Source organism: Strix uralensis, chromosome 14 (genome assembly GCF_047716275.1).
Source record: "Strix uralensis isolate ZFMK-TIS-50842 chromosome 14, bStrUra1, whole genome shotgun sequence".
In the NCBI taxonomy this organism is placed as follows: Eukaryota; Metazoa; Chordata; class Aves; order Strigiformes; family Strigidae; genus Strix; species Strix uralensis.
In genome coordinates, this window is record NC_133985.1 from 10,818,807 (window position 1) to 10,841,028 (window position 22,222).

Genomic DNA, 22,222 nt, shown 5'->3' on the forward strand with positions numbered 1-22,222 from the left:
CACGCGCTTGCGGCAGTTGTCAGCCTCCCCCAGCAGCTCAGGATCTTTCACTCCAATACTTATTTGCAGTATCTACCAGCTCTGACTATTTAAAGCAATCAGAGATTTACATCAGGAGACTTTAAATATAGAAGTAATTTTGTGTAAACTCTTGCCTTTATTGCAGCAAGGAGAAGGGAGGGAAAAGCCTTTCTTTTTTTAGATTTGGCAGGAAACAAGCAGTTAAATAAGTGAATACTATAAAATGAAAATCTTAAAGTGATTACAAATATGAAAGGAGTGAATACCAAATTGAAACAGCCGTTTAATCAAGATAAAGTGCAGAAATCCAGCAATTGGCCTCTTTCCATGATCCTGTAGCGCTGTGCAAAGAAGGCGGTTTACTGTAGCATTACCAATCTCAGTTGCTCGGCTGCTGACTCCCGATACCCCAAGGTCTTCCACCCTTTGCTGCTTTTCACATGCAAAATGCCTTCTTTTATGGATCACCCTTGACGTAAAGTGGCTTTAATTATTCAAGAACTGAAATAAAGATGAAAAAGTAATTGCATTTTAACTGCTCTAATAATGGCAGGAAGCTGCACTGTGACTTAAATACTGAAAGGTGAAGCTTAAGACTGTTTATTAAAATGCCTTTCCTTCAAACACAGCTTCTTCGTATTTTATGCCAGTCTTCCCTCGCCCCATAACCAGGCACACAAGTGTACGCCAGGTTTATTCCTAAACTCCTGAGATGGTTTGGTCTGTTAGACAGTGATATCTACAAATTGGAGCTTTTTACCATAAGCAATTTTAAGGTTGAGGGATTTTCTTGTAATGTACCAATACCAGACTTCTCAGCTTGAGATGTTTGCTTACCCCAAGCATCTACAGACTGGGCACTAATGGCCCTTCAGAGATGGGTGACAGCAGTGGGAGGTTGCAGCAATGGTATTATATGGTGGGGAAATTACGTTGTTTAACGGGAAGCTCCCACTGCCTGACAAACAGCGTGGCTCTGGTGGTCCTTGCAACGGGAAAGCTTGAGTTGGTTTTCCTTGTTATGTGCAAGCAGCACACAAAATCCCCAAGATTTTGGAATGGGAGGGAAGGGCATTAAAGAGGATTTGTTTTCTCCTCACTGTACTTCATGTGTCCGTTATGCTAAATCGTAGGTGGGAACAAATCCCGTCAGCCAGCCACAAGTGGTGGGAAGCAACGTCACCAGGCAGCCTTTGGCAAGGAAGCTTCAAGACCTGACCTAGCCTGACATTAACAGCACTTCGGAAATTAGTGTGAAAGTCACTGCTCAATACCCATGTATCATTTCCGAATGTCTCAGCTGACAGTTTTTCCTTCTGCACGAAGAAGTTTTCTGCTTTTGTTGCCATCTCTGTCACAACAGGAGCTTTTAATTCCTCACACCAGCTTCCTAACACAAACCAGATCGCTCTCTCCTGCACAGTTCCTCCTGTGGCTACATCGCCCGGCAGTATCAAGTCAGACAGAATAAATTCAGGGAAGGAAAAGATGTGAGTGGAATATAGAGTGAGGCTATTGACTTGGTGTGCCAGACATGGACTGGAGTCAACTCCAGATGTGAGCTGAACAATAACGAAAACCTTATACTTTGTCACCTTTTAAAGTACATGGAGGGATGTCCAAATAATTGCTTTCAGTGAATGATTTCAGGCAGTCATTAGCCTCATACAGAGAGAATAACACACATAAATACACAGGCAAGTCTAATGTGAGCAGAAAAAAAGTTATCAAAACAATTTTTAAGAAACAATCTAATGTATGGGGGAAAGTGAACTTCATTCTCTCCTCCTCTCCCTCTTGCTATTCCTCTTCTTTCTTTCAATGGTTGTGATGCTCAGTACAAGTTCTCTACTGATGGAGGTTATGCAGCATTTTCATAAGCAGTCCGAAGAGAAGCCTTGAGGTTATAATGGTGTTATTATTCAGGTAGTTTGTTTTTGCTGGAAGAATTATTAATTTAAATTGCAAATCAAAATGGAAGAAAATTCATCTATTATTATTTGTCTATTATTTAACTATTTGTCTATTAATTAACTAACTGGTCATTTAAATCAAAGTGAAAATAAGCCAGACATCTCACCTCTGTGCCCAGCAAGATCATGGAGCAGATCCTCCTGGAAACTATGCTAGGGCACATGGAAAATAAGGAGGTGATGGGTGACAGCTAGCATGGCTTCACTGAGGGAAAATCGTGCCTGACAAATTTGATGGCCTTCTATAACAGGGTTGCAGTGCTGGTGGATAAGGGAAGAACAACTGTCATCATCTACCTGGACTTGTGCAAAGCTTCTGACACTGTCCTGCATCCTTGTCTCTAGATTGAAGAGACATGGATTTGACAGATGGACCACTTGGTGGATGAGGAACTGGTTGGATGGTCACACTCAGAGCTGTGAGTGCAAGTTCCTCAATTTGCTGATGACACCAAGCTGTGTGGTGCGGTCGACACACTGGAGGGAAGGGATGTGCCATCCAGAGGGACCTGGACAGGCTGGAGAGGTGGGACCATGCAAACCTCATGAAATTCAACAAGACCAAGTGCAAGGTCCTGCACATGGGTCGGGGCAATCCCAAGCACAAATCCAGGCTGGGCAGTGAGTGGATTGAGAGCAGCCCTGTGGAGGAGGACTTGGGGTACTGGTGGATGGAAAACTGACTATGAGCCAGCAATGTGCACTCACAGCCCAGAAAGTCAACTGTGTCCTGGGCTGCATCAAGAGAAGTGTGGCCAGCAGGTCAAGGGAGGGGATTCTCCCCCTCTACTCTGCTCTCGTGAGACCCCACCTGCAGTGCTGGGTCCAGCTCTGGGGCCCCCCACATAAGAAGGACATAGACCTCCTCGAGCAGGTCCAGAGGAGGCCATGAAGATGATCAGGGGCTGGAGCACCTCCCTTATGGGGACAGGCTGAGAGAGTTGGGGTTGTTCAGCCTGGAGAAGAGAAGGCTCCAGGGAGACCTTATAGTGGCCTGACAGTACTTAAAGGGAGCTACAGGAAAGCTGGGGAGGGACTCTTGATCAGGGAGTGTAGGGATAGGATGAGGGGTAACGGTTTTAAACTGGAAGATTTAGGTTAGGTATAAAGAAGAAATTCTTTCCTGTGAGGGTGGTGAGACACTGGCACAGGTTGCCCAGAGAGGTTGTGGTTGCCCCCTCCTTGGCAGTGTTCAAGGTCAGGTTGGACGGGGCTGTGAGCAACCTGGTCTAGTGGAAGGTGTCCCTGCCGGTGGCAGGGGGCTGGAACTAGATGATCTTTACAGTCCCTTCTATGAAGGGACCTTCCTGTTCTACAATTCTATGATTCTATGATTGGCTATGCCTCAGCAGACCCCTGCTCTGTGAGTATTAGACTGCTGCAGGTTGGACAGACCCAGTTCCCACCAGGAATGAAACAAGTCACAATATGGTCCCCCCAGGTGTCCAGAAGACTTACAGCCCTGGTGATGCTGTTACCCTCATGAGCTGAGCCAACCCTTCGGTGCAAAACTGCAACATAAGGAACAGCACAAAAGGCTGCTCTGGGATGAGATGAAGCTTATTGAGAAAAGATTTTGCTAAGTTAAAAGCAAGAGTAAAGTAAATATTATAGATATTCTTCAGCCCTGTGTAATGGGAATACCGCCATAGTTAAGGCTGAATTGCAATTTGCATTCAAAAGTAGGAAGAAATTACCCTAGTTCGCATTTCAATGAATGAAATTCATCTAATGAATTAGCATATGTTGCTGTGAGACAATTTCCAGTTTCAGAGGAAGCCAAATTTTGTGCACAAGGCTTTAAAAATAAAGTATTATCTGTTTTTTGCAGAAATACTCTCAAATGTCCCTTCCTTGAAATGTTGCCTCTCTTCCTCACATGCTATTGGGGAGTCCTGCCCAGGGGAACCCCCAGATTCTTGTTGCAATATGGAAATTTTGTGCAGCCTCTTAACTTTTTTCCAAGCAGGGGAAAGACGGGTGAAGCTATTTGTGGGCATGTCAACAGGAACGTGCAGTTGCTCTGAGGAAAGGGGTTTGTGTGGGGCTGAGCCAGGAGGAGAAGCAGCAGCAGCCATGCAGGGCGAGCTGAAGCCCACCATGAGCAGAAGCGCAGACTATCATGTGCAGAAATGCCACCATGCTTCTCCCCAGGAAGCCTGGTGCCCCTGCAAGGCAGTGATGCTTTATCCAAAAAGCATCCCGTAATGTTATTTATCACTGGCTACACCTCCAAACTCCTCAGTAAGGAGCCAACCAGCCCAGCACCTTGGCAGCATGGGGTGCTGTGAGCTGCTCCAGACTGCAAGGACCCACAGCTGGTCCCCTCCCTCCTACCCTGCTGCAGCTTCATGCTCTGCTCCTTGCAGGATAATTCTGGTACACTTTGTAGGGATTCAATCTCACTATTAATTGGACACATCAGATCTGAACATAACACTCAGTAGTCTAGAAGGAAGTAGTGGAGATGGTGTCAATGGCCACATGACCCTGAAACCCCAACCCATGCTTGTGCTCCTACGTCATATTTAGCATCCCCACAAGAAACATCTCTGCCACTGATTTAAAGGTGCTTTGAGAACAGGCGAGATTTTCTCCCTCTGAATGCAGCTTAGACCCTATGGCTGGCCAGACCCTCTCTGCTGGCCTGCGAGGATAAAGGTAAAACTCACCCATGTGCTGCAACAGCCCCTGAAGTATTTTTCATAACAGCCTTAAATGGCAAATTACCTGTAGTAATTGCAACACTTTCGGGGTCACCTTGAAAAAGGGTGCTGACATCCTCCAGCACGGCTGCAAAACTGGACTTAGTCTCACAAAACCAAGATTTCTCACAAGGTACTTGTGTTTCCTGCTCCTTCTTCAAATACAAATAAAATAAATACCTTATTGTTACCATTAAAAATTCAGCACCTATATTGTTTAAGCCATCAAACCTATTATGAACAAAGTGCTAACATATTTTAAAGTAATGAACCAAGCACAGTATCTAACAGCGAGGCCACTGCATTGTTCTTGGCAAGTGCAGTAGAAGGATGAAATTATATTTGTGACAAGGGACATCACTCCATTTGAATATCAGCTCTATTAAACAGAAAATAGCAAATGCATCAGCTCTACAACACCTCTGATGATAGCATGCTGAGGAAAGTATTTGGTAGGGTCAGTAGGTAAAAACTGAGCAGAATAATTCTCTTCATTGCTGTTTTCACAGGAAGCTCCAGAAGTAATATGCATTTACGGGGAAATTTAACTGAGTCTATGGAAATTTATTCCATGAGAATGTTCCTTTCTTCCATGGTAGTTGTTTGGGTTTTCTTTTCAGTTTCAGATTATGAAAATGATTATTCAGAGGGGAAAATAGCATCGTACAGATGCCACTGTGCAAATAGTAACTTTCAGAGAAGTAAAACATTATCATCAGAGAACACGGCAATTTGATTTACAAGTGAGCAGACAGGAAAATGTGACAGCAAGAGAATAAAGACTAACTCTCACAGGGTGAAGCCACCTGTAGCGCTGACGTGGGCTGATTGCGCAGCCCCTGCAGAACCTCCTGCTGTGCTCACCAGCTTGTGCGCAGTCTCAGCCATTTGCAGCAGACGCTGTGGTCTCTAGCAGGTCAACTATGGTGGATCTGAAGTTAGCCCCCTTCTCCCCTTGGCTAAAGCTTCCTTGAGGCTATACAAAGCCTACTCTGCTAAAGGATAGTTCAAAGGGTTGTATGTTACAACAATACTCCCTAAATTCAGCTCAACCATCTTAAGAGAAGCTTATGTCTCTTTCTAGAGCCCTTTTCACCTCATCAGGTTTCCTCTAAGGCAGAAACCCTTCAAAACCCCATTCCAATCTCAGCCTCTGCTGGTGACTCTGTTCTACAGCTCACACACCAGCCTAAGGCCGTATTATAGCCAGTCCACAGATTATTTCAGTAAAGGCACAGGGGAGAACACTTTTACAGAAAGCATCATCAAACTGTCAGTGGCCTCATTACACAGAGGGCACCTCAGTCCCCAGATGCACAGGGAGCAGCATGGGGGCCATTAGCAAAACCAGGGCTGCCCAGGACACAGCACAGGCTGCTGCGGAGCTTATGGCAGGATGAGCCTCACTGCCCTGGCAAAGGAAGAGGCAGAGAGGTTAATTAGTTCATACTTTTAATTAATTTGCCATTCCTAATAGATGCTACACATATAGTCCTGAAGTCTTGCTTATCTGACAGGGTACATTTATTACATGTCAAATGGGCAGCATATGCTTTCCCAACCAGCTGTGGCCACGTGTGTACAGAGTTCCTGTGAGCTGTGTCTAACTGGGAGAAGGTATTTTAGTCTCTAAGGCTCATCCACTCCTTTTCAGACTGACCATTAATAGTAATCTGGTCTCAGACAGGCTCCTCTACACTGGATCATGATGTGCTCTGTGTGTGTTTGTGTGTGCTTATTTGCCTGTGTGTGCGCACACTGCTGGGGTTTCTTGTTATTGCTGGAAACAGTCACGTTTGCGCCTGCCACCTTTTCTTCCTTTCTGCTCCCTCTTTTGCAAAGGAGGGAAGGCGTTGTTCACAGCCCTGCGGTGAGACCTGACCTCAGGCAGAGCTGCTGGGGGGACAGGAGCCAATGCCGAGCTCCTCCTGGGTCCTGCCAGCATCCCTACCCGCACCAACGCCAGCGCTGCTCCTGCCACAGTCAGCCCGCAGCTCCACTGTTTGTGCCCTGATTGTCATCCTCCCAAAGCACAAGCACTTACTTCGTTTAAAGCATGAGAGGCGTCTCACTGAACATAGAGAGATGCACATGGATTTGCAATTAATCCTTTGGACAAATGTCTGCAGGAGCAGGCTTCTGCTCCACAGTCAGCACAGCTCTGATTGATACCTCCTAAGCTGTCACACCCCTCATCAGAGTTGTACCACAAAAGAGCAGAGTTTAGCCCCAGAAATCAGCAGCTCACCACACAGCTGCCCCCTTCACATCACTGAGAGAGGTTAGAAATCCAATGTTAAGTGAAGAATGGTATTTCTATTTCTTCATTGCTGCGTGAGTGGAAAGGGGGAAGAAAAAAGAGGTGAGAGAATCAGACCTGAATGTTTCCAACAATCATTAATGTGGGCAGCACACACAGAGGGCTCCATGGCATCTATGCAGAGGAGCTTGTTTGAGCCAGAAAACTGGCCTCCAAGACCATTGCATCAGCTGGGAATATTGATGTGATTAACAATGATTTGATTTGGAAATCAATGCGAAGGAGATTGTTTGCTTGCTTTGTCCAATTTAGTCCATGAAATACTGACTTCAATACAGGGAGAAATCCAGTCGAAGCAGGAAGGGGATTTTGAGGAGGGGTGGAGTGGGGTGTGTTTGTTATTTTATCAGACATCCGTCTGGATTCTAGCTGGTGAAAACTGGAGCATTCAATCAAATGTTTTATGTGTGTCTATAATAATCCGAACAAAGGAACAGCTGACAGCTCATGATCATTTAAAGATAGAGCAATTTCTATTTAGCAATCTTGTGACTGCATTTGCTGTATCTACGTGCAAGGATTCCTAATCGTTATGTGGGTTTTGTTGCAGTTTGGCTGCAAATGAAACACTATGAATTTACAGGAAACCCAACACAAACACTAAGTCTTTAAGAGGAATATTAGGAAGCCATTCTCCTGGGTCGCAGAGCAAAGAGGCTGTATATGCACACCTGTTAAAGGTTGCTGGGTATAAATTTTGGGGCTTATTTCCTAACCCTAGGAGGAGTGATAATTCATCACAGATAATTTGTATTAGAAAGGGGAGAAGCATTTTTTAAACTTCAGTCACATTAAATTGTCTCTTCTACTTTAGCTTCAGGGAGCTGCTTCTGCCAATAACTCCTGGGAGCACTGCAAGAACTGCTGGGTGAAATTTTTGTGGTGTGGGCTGGGAAGCAAACTAGTAAGTAACTGATAGTCTCTCCTAACATTAATATGTCTTTTGAAATATGTGAAAAGCTCTGTGATGACATCCCCCCACCTGAGGGTCTCATTCTGCCACATTAATTTTGCTGAGCAGCCACAGAAACCCCTATAAAAATCAACACAAGGAAGAGCAGTAAATGACACACCAGAGCTGAAAGCTTGTCATCTTAGTATTGCCCTTGGGAAATTTAACCTCCTTCAAATTAGCAGCTTTGTCAGTTATGATGTAATTATTTCATCACTCACTGTGGGAAATTGAGGTTTCGTGCCTCCCCGCCCCCAACAGGTTACTCAGATTCCCATGAAATGCTTGGTCTCTCCACTTAGTTGCTTTGGAGCTGCAAGACTCTCCCTGGCTTGAATCAAGATTATGCGTCCAACACTCAGTCAATTATGAGCAAGAAAAGCTGATGAAACACAACAGTGAGATAAGCCCTGCCTCTTGCGCAGGTCCTTCCCACAGCCGGCGATTGGCACAGCTGGGAGGATTGCAGGACATGGGCTGTACCAGGCAGCTCTGCCCACAGCAGACAGAGCTGGCTCCTGATTCCCCTCCTCCCTTGCAGCTTCTAAGGCAGCACCTCTCTTTGGGTACAAACGGAGGTGTTGGAGGCTGTTTGTTCTGCTGCTGGAGGCTGTGTGAGTGCTGGTGGGCAGAGAGCTGAGAACTGGCTTACTCAACAGTGCAGAAAGGAGCAGGGCTGCCTGTATGGCTTCTTGGAGTCACTGATATCTTGGATACCCTCTGCCAAGGCTGCTCACAGACATCCCTGGTTAGACCTTAGCCCCTTGCCCTTGTCATCCTTAGGACCAGCTGCTTCATAGCAGCTGTTGTCCTTAAAGACTAAAACTTCAACCTCCTCAGAAAGTCCTCACCTTTCTGATCAGTCCTTGACCTGCTAGGAGCAAAGTACCTCCTTTTGACGCAGGAGATCATGTCTGCAACATTACCACCACAATTTCGGCATGTCCATGTAGGCCTGGACTCTTCTGGTGGCAGAGTCCCACCGGCTGAAGATACCTCAGTGCCTTTAAGCGCTGCAGCTCTGCTTCCCGTGCCAGGACACATTTCCCCTTCAAACAGCTCAGGAAAGTTGAAATAGCTACAGACCAAAGGAGGTGCCAAAATATCAGCTTATAGAAGATGCTCTGCTGCTTAGAACAGATTAACACGGTTTACATACAAAAGCACTGAATGGAAGCATTGAGTTACTCTATATTTGGACACTAGGCAATACCAACATAATCCAAAGAAAAGTAGGAGAAAAATCTTGCAGTGGAAAATGCCATCAGCAGTGAGGCTGAGCCCAGACTGCAGAAGTTAGCAAGTTAAAATGATTACAGCAGTTTGGGCTGTGATTGCCTTAGACCTTAGAGGTTTTACACTAAACTTTTTTCTGCAACTAAATTCTTCACACAGTAGACAATTTGAGTAGTGATTCAATTCACCACAGTCTCTTCCATGAGTCATTACTGAAGCAACTCTTAAACAAAGGTTAAGCATTTTAAACCAATGTCTCTATCTTTTGAGATGGGATGGAAATCCCAGTTGGTCACAGCTAGACATTCAGACAAAAGGGACTTCAATTCTCCCAGGTGAGATATATCTACATCCACTGATGCATGTTTATTTCAGCAATTCAGTGCTATCCTTTGGCCTCTTTGTGCAGCTATTCAGTGAGGCTCTTTATCTCTCTGTCATATATTTGTAATATTTATTCACATAAAAAAAGACCTAGAAGATTTGGACAGCAGCCATAGCTTTTCAGATCCTAAAAATACCCCTACCATTAAAATTATTAACTAATTGGAGTAGTTCTGCAGTAGTGGCAGCAGAGGAGACTATTCTCTCTCCTGTGTGTGAAGAAGCAGAGTTTTTGGTGCTTCTGTGCCTTGTGGAAAGGCGGCTCTACCCACGGGAGGGCAATGCCGGGTGAATTGTTTCTATTTCTGTAATATGCTCTCTTAGCAAAGCACCTGAAGAGCTGCCTCTTTCTCTTTTATTTCGTCAGTGTGTGACGGAGAGTGGCCTGCACACAGTACCAGCCCTCACAGCACTCATACCTCCACGGTGACAAGGTCTTTCAGCTTCTGTGTCCAGTCTGAGCCCACTAAAAGCTTTCTTTTGCTGCAATACAGCCCCCAAAGAGCTGCACCTGTAAGGATGGTCTGCACTGGGTCTGGGTTCAGACTACGGTCCTGGAGGCAGCCGGCTCTGTGCTCAGCAGCTACCTAGGCTTCTACAGAGGCCCAGTTGTACTTAATTCCAACACCATTCGAAACCAATACACCGCTGCCTGTAATGCAATAGCTGAGCCATAGCCAAACTTCGTGTCTGTGTGAGATAAACACTACACAGGCTCTTGGCTTGCCTATTAAGGTGTTTGCCCTGTTGTTCTTACCGACATCAGCACTGCTGACAGAAAGCAAGCAATGCATTTTAATAAATCTGGAGAGCTGTGTTTGGCTTCCCAAGTAGCTCTGCAGGCAGCTTGTTGGAAGGGAGCTACATGCTGCTGCAAAGCAGGCTTCTTCGGGGAAGGGGGAAGGAGACGAAGCAAATGTTTCTGAGGTTCACATGAGCAATCTTCTGTTTAAACAGACAGTCCCTGAACCAAAGGCAACTGCAGAGCTATTTTGATTAAATGAGCCTGGGATCACTGAATTTCTTCTCCTGCAGAGTCCAGGAAAGGAGTGGGACAAATTCCCAGTGCCAGTCAGTAGAAATAATGGTTGTGAGAACATCCCCTTACTGACCTTACCCCTTGTTCCAGTACCACCTGTAAATTCTTCACTAATATTCTTAAAGCAAAACACCTCTTTCACAATTGCTACCTATAGCATTAAATGGCAAAGGTTCATTTTCTCTGTGTCTCCCCCCCCCCCCCCCCCAAATGCTTCACAGACACTTAGCAACCGATTTCACCAGATGCCCACACTCTAGTTCGCACCCCTTTCCCTTTCCCTTTCCCTTTCCCTTTCCCTTTCCCTTTCCCTTTCCCTTTCCCTTTCCCTTTCCCTTTCCCTTTCCCTTTCCCTTCTGAAACGAAGAGCGTGATGTGTTTGAAAAGCAGGAGTGGATTAACTCGGATCCCAAACCGGACTAACAGGGCTCGGTTTCAGCGCCCGTTTGCCGGGCCGGCGCGGAGCGGGGCGGTCCAGCGCTACAGCGCGGAGAGGCGCGGTAGAGCGCGGCCAGGGAAGTGGGATAGCGGGCGCTCCCCCCGCGCTCTGCACGGTCTTTGCTGTTACATTTCTGCCCTCTAATGGGTAAAACGAGCGTCGCAACTTTTCTCGCTGTCTGGGGAAAGGGAGGAAAAGCCCCGCCACGCCAAGCCCCTCCGTTCCCCCGCCCGTGTAGGCGAGGGCCAGCCGCGCCGGGAAGGCTCCAGCGCCTCCGAGGCAGCAGAGCCAGATGGCAGGAGCCAGAGCTTAGAAGGCTCCTATAAATATTTGTTCTGCTCAAATAAATATGCACGTTTTCAGTTTCTCAGCCAATTTTGAGGAGTTTGCACCAGAGAACTAGGCTTTATCACAAAATTTCTTGGACCTCAGAAGGGGTTTATACGAGATGATAGTTTCATTTAATCAGCAGTTCACAGCACTTTTTTTTTTTTTTTTTTTTTTTTTCCTGAGGAAGCAAACTGCAAGATTAAGGGGAGAGAGGAAAATCCCTGAAGTCAAACCAAACAGTAGAAATACGAGGCCGGAGCTTGCCATGTGTCTAGCCAGGAGGGAGAAATGAAACTTGAAACGCTAAGAAAATTACCAAGACTAATTTCAAAATTACTGACCCACCAGATTTCGCTGGAGAGCTCCTATGAAGTGATGGAGTAGTGGGTCTTAAAACTCTTAATGGATTAAATTAGAGAAGGACTAGATACGTTGGAAACATCGCATTGCATCTGAATAAAGGAAGCCAGATGGGTGACAGGCAGATGTTTAAAGGGGTCTTATAAATATTTGTACGTTTGTTTCGGTGTAAGATATCCTGCAAGAGCTGGGCCTGGCAGCACCACCAGGCCACAGGCGCAACAGGCCAGAGCAGGGCAAGCCACCACAAGCTGCTCCGGTGGCAGCAGCACGACCCGGTGAGGGCTGAGGAGGTGCAGTGATTCAGTGGTTCCTCCAAACAGGTGCTGAAAACAGCTTTAATAAGTTGTAGCTCATGTATCTACTTGGTCAATTCCTTCCAGTTGTGAGCTGTTGTTAGATTTTGTTTCTGTGTTTTGAGTAGCAGGGGAAAAATCTCCCCCTTTTTTTCAGTGGGAAACTACAGAACAAAACCAACATTGTTGGCTACTTTCCAAACTGCATTTTTCATTCCATTATAGTTTTGCAGCTAAAAGCACTGAATTGCTGGAAAGAGTTAGATGTATCTACATCTTCCCATCATAAAAAGTGAGTCAGAAAATTCCCATTGAAATGAAATCTAAGCAAAGGTGGATCGCCAGCTGCAAGTTAGCTTATACAGGGCACAAATCCTGCTGAAGCAAATTATCCCAGCATCATTCCCTGTCTTTGGCCTTTTGACTGTGCTCACCTTCTCCAACTGCTGAAAGAAGACAGTTTGACTTTAAAACCAACAAACAAACCAGAAAAACATAACAAGGTATGCTATAGCTTCTAACACAGCTTCTTGACTGCCTCTATGCAAACAGAAGATAACATTTTTTCTTAAGTCAGAAAGATTTGGCTCATGTTATGACGGCCTCAGTACAATGTCCCAAAGTAGACGGTGTTAATGCTATTTTAATCCACAGTTTGGCATTGATCCTGCTGTATCCACAGCATACGGATGGCAATGCAGTGAAGCCCTGTCTGCATGCTGCACGTGGCACTTTCCAAAAAAAGGCAGAAAAGCTTTAATCCTCAGGGCAGACCAAGTTATTATCTGCATAGGATACAGTGGAAGAGAGGACGGACATGGCTGGATGACGTCTCTGCAGCCCTGTATCCACAGCCTCTTTCACACCGTGCTGGTTTATAAAAGACCTTGCTGGTGCTCAGGGAAGGACGGGCACACCTCAGCTCTCCTCACTCCTGCGCATTCACCTCCATGCCAAAGGCATGCAGCGCTGTGCAAATCCTTTGATGTGTGGTTGTACTGTGATAGGGCAATTTTACAACATAAAACTGCTAGAGCTTAGATCCCGCCCTGAACCCAAGCCCTGCACCTCCTTGATGTCTATTAATGCCTCTCAGCACATTGCATGGTCTAGAGGATTCCTTAAGATCCCACCCAGCCTTATTTTCTTCGATCCTTCTAATTTCTTATCAAACCAGAAACTTCCCATTCCAATACAGATATAATTCCAGCCCCTTTGGCAGCTTTTCCAATCTCCATTAGAGCTTCACAACCCTGAATAAAGTATAGTTGGTATAGCGCAGTCAATGGACTGCAAAGTTCCATCATTTAATTTAATCTCTTTTGAAGTAGTGCAATTCCCCTTCTAGAGCCCTGCCTATCTAATAGGCACATATTCTTCTGTGTCCTGGTCCTGTCTCCTCTGATCACAGCAATAGATGTGGCATACAAATTAGACACTGGATGTCCATTGTGCCAGGAGAAGGGTAGAGACAATGTCAGTCATCCTAAATGCAGGATGGGAGGGCTAGAGGGTGTTGAATGTTTCACATCTCTTACATGTTTTCTCTTAGAAGTATTGTGAGAAATGTGATCGATTCAACTCTTTTTTCTGCAGATTAGAACAACGAAACACAAAAATCCTCTTTGAATACCCTGTAACACCTCCTCAGCTGGCTCATTTTAACCTATTGTGAGGCATTTCCAAAAACGAACATTTCACCATATGGGTCAGACAAAAAGTTGGTACAGACAAAAGGTACCAATGCTCAGTTATACAAACTTGTCCTAAATGAGGAAGGTGCCTGTCCACACGTCAAGCATCTTCCAGTGCAAACCAGTAGCTTCAAACCTGCCCAGGCAAAAAAAATCCAAACAAGAGGGATGGGGCAGTCACGCACCTACAGCAACTGGAGGCCAAAAACCCCCTCGCTAGGAGTAGACTTCCCCACTGCAGCACTGGGAGCTTCCTAGCAAAAAGCCCTTGCTGTTACAGTTGTAATTACATAAATTCTTTTGATGAATTTGTGTCAAAACCATTGATCAAGAAACAATATTAATTAGACCTATCCACACTTCAGAGGCACCAGAACATATCATCAGGGCTTGAGGGAGTTTAGGGCAGCAGAATTTATATCTCAGCAGAGAATTTATATCTTTTATCCTCATGAGTTTGAAGGTGTGAATGCACAGAGAAAAAGGGAAGAAAACAAAAGAAAAATAGCAGGTTTGCAAACTTAACCCTTCCAAGGTGCAGCTAGCACACTGAGTTGTCTGTGAGGTTAAAACCTACTGTGACTATTCCTAGACAAATTGAGTACACTCTGAAAGTTCGTGCCTTTGAGAAGAAACATTGAAATATCATGGAGGTACTAAATAATCTAACTGCAAGCACCCCTATTTGCTTCTCTTGGAGCAGGCAGACACCTGGAAACTGCATGGGCAAAGGGCTAAATAAACCACCTGGGTTATTTACTGTGGGAATACAAAGTATGAGATCCCTGGCAATGCTCCAGCCCCGCCAGCCTGATCCCACCACAACTGGTTGCCCTGTCCCTCCACCAAGCCTCTACAAAACCAGCCATCTGCCAGAGTGAGTGGGAGGCCAGGCACAGGCAGGAGAGGAGTAAGCATTTGGAAAGTGCCCCAGGTCTCAGGTTCTGAAGCGTTAAAGCAACCAGAGGAATCTTAAACAAAAACAAAACCCCACAAAAAAAGAGCTAAGCAACAGCTCTCAAAACAAAAATGCAGTTCCAAAATTAATGAGATTTTGATAACCCCCCTTTAGAAATGGAATATTTCCATTTTAAAATGTACAAAGACTAAAATCTTCATAAATATCCTATTAAGAAACTTCTGCTGCTGTTTGAGAGTTTCAATTGAAATACAGTGCATGAAGGTTGCCATAGCTACAAGCAAATTTTTAAATAACTGTTTTTCATCAGAGCAGCTGCAGTATCACGCAGAAACGAGGGTGAAGTGGGGAAGCTGGAAGGAGTCCGACTAACTTCAAGTTCCTAATCAAGTGACTCTGAGATTTTCACTAACACGGCCTAGAAACTTTTAATATGCTTTCTGCTCTTTAAAGAAAATATTGCCCTTTGTTATTTGGCAGCACCCCAGCAAATGCTGTCAGCGCTGCATGAGTTCTCAGTCAAGAGAAGAGCTTTGTTTTCATGCTGGAAAATATAAAAATTTCCACTCTTAAGCCCCTGACCATGGTGCACGTGGCCAGGCAGTGAAGGATGTGCTGTGGCCTCAGGTCCGCTCTGAAGGGCTTTCTGCATGAACCAGTTGATTGGCAGCAATGTGTGTAAAAATGCCACCAGAGCCACAGATTTCTGTATCCAGGAAAATCTCTTCCTTGCCTGAGCTTGCACAGGGAAACACAGAAAGGAGGAAATGTGAAGAACAAGTGAAGCTGTACAATGTATCAGGAGGCTTTTGAAGTGGGGCTGTGATTTAGGTGGTCCTGCCTCCCATAGTGTTTGGTGATTCATGGGCATCAGGAGGCATTTTCCTCTCCTGTAAGATCTCTCCCTGGCAGGAACAGGCAGAGCAACTTTCTGAGAAACAGTGCAAGCAGAAAATGGACATTTCTGCACTGTGGGCATCTGTTCAGAGGAGGACTGAGCTACAGGCAACACTGATAGGTTCCTTTATACGCACGCCTTTCAACCAGTGATATTAACTATGGCAAAATTCCTAGAAAACTTCAAATAGATTCATTTTGTGTCCCCAGCCAAGTATGTCCCTGTGTCCCAGTCTATAAAATGAGAATAAATAAAGAATAAAAATTCTCACAGGAATACCAAGAGATTTAACTCCAGCACAATAGTAATTGAATTGCTATCTATAGAAAGTGGAAATGCTTGGCTGGGTTCTTTTTTTTTTTTTTTCTAAACAACAAATTAATGATCATTATTTAATACACTATTATGAATCTGAAAGAATCATCCCAGTGATGATTATTTTTATACAAATTAATTCATTTCTCTATGACCTGCTTCTGAGAGGTACCTCTGCAGCACAGTGGAAGTGCTGCCTGTTACTGTGGCGGCGATGCATGAAGGTTTGTGGTGCTCGGCCATCACCTGCACTGCAGTGGAGTTTAGAGGCAAGCAACAGATATCAATCCATACAGAGAAATCTTCTGCGCAATGAATTTTTATTTCAAATCTGATTTTAAAATTTTCTTCGCATCTTGAAACAATTGTCTTTCCCAATGCCTGTACGTTTGTTTGTTCCAAAATTGATAGTTTTTTTCAACAGGTAGTAGACAACAAAATTTTTGCGGAATAAAAGAGGAAAACAAAAGGGAGGAAAGTCAGAGAAGACCTTAAAATAATTTACAAAAATGAAAGTAAGACTATCCTATCTTGGCAGATTCTTCTAACAAATTACATTCTTTGACTAATTCCAAGTAATCAAGGAAGAGCTCAAGGCCAGGTTGGATGGGGCTGTGAGCAACCTGGTCTAGTGGAAGGTGTCCCTGCCCATGGCAGGGGGGTTGGAACTAGATGATCTTTAAGGTCCCTTCCAACTCAAATGATTCTATGAGTCTATGATCCATAAGGGCTGAGGCAGTATAAGTCCCATCTTTAGCACAGAAAAGAAAAAAAAAAAAAGTGTAAAAGTCCCCCATTTTAGAAACTAGATGCTTAATGGCAGCCAGAAACATCTCAGTGCCTCAGTGAGATAATTGCACATTGGCTTTGCCCAACAGTCGTCTCCAGGTCGGCAGCAAGCAGTCAGAGAATGGAGGACAAGGATGGCTATCAGAAAGACAACCTAGCAAATATCTTTCATAATAACTTTAACCTAATGTAAATTTTAGAAGTGTCTCCTTGCCAGTGCAAAAACAGGCTAGTACAGCAGAGTGAGGGAGGGATGCCAGTGAACAGAGATTTCTATACCTGAGTGCATGTAACCCATCAAAGGGACAGACCTTCCAGGATATCTTTAGGTATTAACTTTTCTGATGTAGAATTTTTTTAAAGGAAAGAAACAGAAGATAAAAAAAGCACAACCTGCTGTATGGTTGGGCTGCCAGAAAAACAGATTGTGAGTCACTGAAAACTAGTGACCTTAGTCAGCATATTGCGACTCCATAGCTTTTAAGCCCTGCTGTTTCTTTTCCAAGGCAGATGAGAGGCTTGTCAAAGCTGTAGTTTCCATATATATACATGCACACTCATGCTCACATTAAAGTGCTATTTCTCTCAACTGAGCAGACATCAGGATTACTGAACCTGACATAAACTCATCATTTTCCTGGAAGCAAAAAGGGATGTTAGCCAAAAAGATGAGCCACAGTCAGCAACAGCTATCTTGTCTTGGGGTACCAAAGGGCAGCAAGCGCAGAGCCATCTCTAGAGGAATGTGCAATGCACAGCCACTCATTTGAAAAGGCCTAAGATCATTTGCTGAGAATAAACACCTGTCTGCAGCCTGCACTAACACCTCTCATCAGCATTCACTGGACAACGTACACACAGTACGAACAAGAAATGCAGAGGCTTAAGGAGATGATGGGTGGCAAGAAGCAAAAGGGAGCAGTGCTTAATGCCACAGGGCACCACCTTACCTGCAATGCAAAAAATGCAAACACCTACAGAGCTGTTACTGCTGCAGCAGCTCCTCTCTCTGCGTCAGCCTCTGTCCACTCCCCTCTCTGTGTTGCTTCACCATTTGTTTCCATTCTGCTTTTGAAGTAGTGCACAAGCCCTTCCAGCACTCATGAGTTTTGCTTTTTTTCACCAGATTCAAGCACTATCTTGAAGCAGGGAGAAAAGAGTCCTGGGGGATGAGCTACAGAGGAAAAAAAAAAAAAAAAAAAAAGAAAAGAGAGACAATCCCACAATATACGGGGGAGAAAAGCCAAAAAACCACAAGAGAGATGCCCTGAGACAGGCAGTGAGGGATCAAGGACCCAGAAGGGGGGACAGAACGTCAGCCAAGGGAGTGGGAGGCTGCAAACCACACAGCGGCAGTGGGTGACTCTGGGGCACGCTCATACCAGAAGAAGAAGGGTGTAGGAGTTTGTCCTCATTTGTTTGTTGTGAATAGTAAGCAGAAAGCCACAAGTGAAGAGCAACAAGCATGCACCAGAATTCAGGGCTGCTTCTCCATTTTAAGTGTTTGGACTCTCAGTTTATTCATCTGCAAAATGTAGGCAGCCTTGCTGGTCTGCCAGATCTGTGCCAGAGGGATTCAGCCCATTGATTTATTCAGAAGAAAATAAACAGAGTAAGATCTGTGAATAAGCACCAGAAGGTGGCATATATTAGCTTGAAAAGGATAGAGAAAGGGTATATCTTTTTAGCAAATGCTTTACTTGCCCCAAAATCAAGTTTCAAATCTATAGCAACACTAACAAATATAGCTGAATTCACCTAAATGATTCTGCTAAGAGGAAAAAAAGCACAATGACAAATCAGAATTTCACTCCAAAATGAAACATTTAGAGTACCAGATTAAAGAGATCAGTTTTGTAAGTCAGGGAATTGAAAGAGATGAGAAAAACCTTCAGAACAGATGCAGTCATGAGGGTTGCAGTGCTTTCAATTCTGGTGCTTGTGCACAAAGCCGGTGAATTCAGTAAGGACTTGTATCAATTAATACACATAACACATCATACATCTGACAGAGCGTCAGAAAATGAGTCACTGAGTTGCTTTAACCTTCGGTACTGTGACACTGCATTACTTCGGTGTGCTGAGAGGCACGTATCCCCGTGCAGGCTGGCTGGGGTCTGAGCTGCAGGCTGGGGCATCCTGAGGACTGCCCTGGTCACACTGAAGTAGAATAAACATGTATACAGCGAGGCAGCATAATTAGACAGGCAGAACGTACATTGGTTTGAAACCACATGCTAAAACCACTTTCTATTCTGCTGGAAAGACACGGCACTGTCAGTAGGACAGTCTGAGTGAGACTTGAAGACTTATCATCTGGTTTAAAGATTCCAAGAATATCCAAAAAGAACATGCCTTGTCATCCAGGGCAAGCAAGGTTTGAAAGTAGCTACTGTAGCCTGTGGCAAAGGAAGAACACACTGATGGGTTGGTCACTGCGGGGCTGAAAGGCAGGCTTGCTTCTGCTTTCAAAATAGTCCTGTGCCTAATTGTTTCAATCTGTTCTCTCTCACCCTGCAGCAGTTGTAGAGCACAGAAAACACCTAGGCAGCTTTGAGAGAAAAAAGGCTTGAGAATAACAAACTCTGGGAACAGCTCTTTCCCTCACTCTTTTTCACATGAACAGCTATGATCAGAACATACACTTGCCCAGGACACAAATACCAACTACTTTTTCGCTACACATGGGCTGTACAACTGTTTTCCTACATGCAAGGTCAACATTCAGGGAGAGCTGGAGCTCAAGACCTAGACAGAAGTTTCATGACTTTCACCTAGACACAGGCAGTCTGTGGCACTTGGGGGGTTCAGCAGCACGCAGACGTAGCTACCAGCTATTTAGTAGTGATGTCCCATTTGCAGTTCACCAAAGGCATGGTTCCCTCACACAATGGTGACTTGTTCACCCCTCCATGTTTTAACTACTTAAGCTTAAATTGAGATAACATCAATAGTGCTATTATTAGTTCACGATTTACTGTAGACTTTTGAGGAAAAAAAAGCATTACTTACACCACATTTTGAGGACTGCTCTCAAAGAGAGGGGACTGCAAAGACTCCTGTACCAGAGACCATCTTTACTTCATCAGTGGCCTTGTGTGGTTACCACCATACACATCATCTTCTCTGCTGCATCACTTTCTGGAGGCTGGGCTTCATAGTGAAGGAAATGGACGAAGTTTTGCGCCTTCAGCCATCTGACATCCACCACACTGTCTGAGTTAGACATCCTGTAAAACTGTTCTGTTGCTCTCTCTTCTTTTGCAGATTTTGCTAACTCTGACCTTTAATTTATTTTTTCAGGCAGGGATGATAGAGGAAGTGAAAACAATGAAGCTTCAGTATCGTCCTTTGCTTTGTGTGTTACTCCCTCTTGTTTAATGGATATTCCGACAGCAGGATCTGGTGGAACTGGTGAGTTCTTCCAAGTACTATAATTTCTAGACTGGTGAGCATGATACATTTCAGACAGCCACAAAGAAACTCTTCAACCCTTAGAATAAAAATTTATATGAAAAGCACATCAGTATGAAGGTACATCTGTATCCACAGGCAACAGTGATTATATCTGATTATTTTTAGTGTAAATACATTTTCAGAATAAAACGCACATGACAGTTTTAAGCTACTTAGCTGAACATGCTGCTCCTGCACCTGTGGGATTTTAATATTTCTATGCTTTTAAGAGCATTGCACTACAGGAATAAGATCAGTGCATGATCCACTTTACTGAGTTGGAAAAATGTAATTTAGGATGGTGTTATTATTGCAGGAAAGAGGTGGAAAGCTCATTGGTAATGATAACTCTTTACATGCTTAAAGACCACAAATACTATTTTCCTGATGCCTGAATGAAAAATTTGAACATAGATCCTCCAAGAAAAAAAGCATCAGCCTGTGACTTGAATGAATCCCACTATAAGGGGATGCTTGTGTTGCCAAGGCTTCAAACAGCACACACATTGCCATCACTGATTACACTAGAAGCTCCCTAATCCAAACACTTTGGGAGCACATTACCATCTTCAGGAAAGCAAATCTGTGTTTATGTAAGGGTGCTGGTGGCTGGTGCAAATGCATATTCTTTACAGTCACAACTGAGGGGTTTTTTGCTGAAATGGGTATTTGGCATAAGACAAAGCAAAAGAAACAATAACTGCACAGCAGTGGTACCAGATCGAGAAGGTTACAGCAGATTATCAGTTGGCAAACTTGGCGTTCAGACTGGGGAGGTCGAGGTTTCACTGGTCTAGTGCAGCTCACCATAGCTGCCGTTAGGAGCATTGCACCTCTTTGCAGTATTTGGAGACCATCATTCAATCAACAATATCTCAGGGATTTATATGTAACCTTGATAAAAATGAGAGGAAAGAACAGAGTGAGTTAAACAGTGAGGAGCAACACAGAGCCTATCAGCTAAGAAAAGATTCAATCACTATATAACTATTTAACATGAGAGCGCCTGGCCTTTGCAATGCAGCCTCCCTGTTAAATGATTCACATCAGTTATTCTTTCTCTCCTATTTGCTGCTATCACCATCCGGAAGAGTCAGCGAATGATCAAGTGCTTCTTTGATCTCCTGTGTATGTGAAGACAGAAATATCCAAGCTGAAGAACTGAGCCCCATGGGTCTGACAGCGGATTCAATTACAACCCATGGAATTCAGTTCTCAAAGCTGAGAATACATGACATTCACTTTAAGGCTGTCCTGATGCACGGTAGTATTGCATAGTCCTGCTTGCTCTCTCCAGTGCCTGGCTTTCTTCCAGGTGCTGTAAAACACAAGAGTGAAACCTTCACTGCAGCCAAAGCAACTCTACTCAGACTGTAGGTCAGATGCAGAATAATGGCTCGAGGACGTATATATTGAAAAACAGGCTATTTTATGTTTTCTTTTGGCACCAGAAGTGGTCACACACATAGCAGAAGTGGCCTAACACACAGCAGAATTCTTAGTAATAAAAAATGAAATTTATAGCCGAGGAGTATAACATTTTGCACTTTTCTGGAAGCCTTTGAGAATTTCAAAGAGGTAAGTTATAAATTTCCTTTCCTTTTTTTAACACGATGACACAGAGGTAAAATCTTCCAGAGTCACACAGCAATCTTTATTAACAAAATAATCCATCCAGAAGCTCAAAAGAATGAAATCTGGCACTGGCGCAGCCTTTCAGAGTCATCAGAGTCTGGGTGGCAAAAAGACAATCAGAAGCCCTCCGTATTACAGCTGCACAGTTGTGCCCTGACACAACTTTAATGTGACTACCTCATTCCAGGGTGACAGTCTCACTCAGAGGTGGAGTTTTGGACTACAGATAAATACTGTTCAAACACACTGAAGATCAAAGCTGACATCTCATCTCTGACAGGAAACACCTTGTCACTTCTGACAAACCTAAGAGAAGTCACAAGTTTCATTAAACATCATACCCCGAACTTGGAATTTTTAAGGAAAAAAAGATTGGATATCACGTTGGATGATGCATTCATCTGTAAATTAGATGTTATATCTGCATAGCACCATGTATAAACAGTGTTGGTTTAGTTATA

At 44.2% G+C, this 22,222-nt stretch overlaps 1 long non-coding RNA gene across 1 annotated transcript; it reads right to left on the reverse strand.

Annotated features, from left to right (window-relative positions):
• Window positions 1–130: 130 nt before the first annotated feature.
• On the reverse strand, window positions 131–21,233 carry LOC141949726 (uncharacterized). The gene is made up of 4 exons (XR_012630844.1): window positions 20,844–21,233; window positions 19,683–20,163; window positions 17,621–17,844; window positions 131–522 (listed from the first exon to the last, which is right to left on the reverse strand). It is a non-coding gene; the product is annotated as an uncharacterized LOC141949726 (long non-coding RNA).
• Window positions 21,234–22,222: the final 989 nt, after the last annotated feature.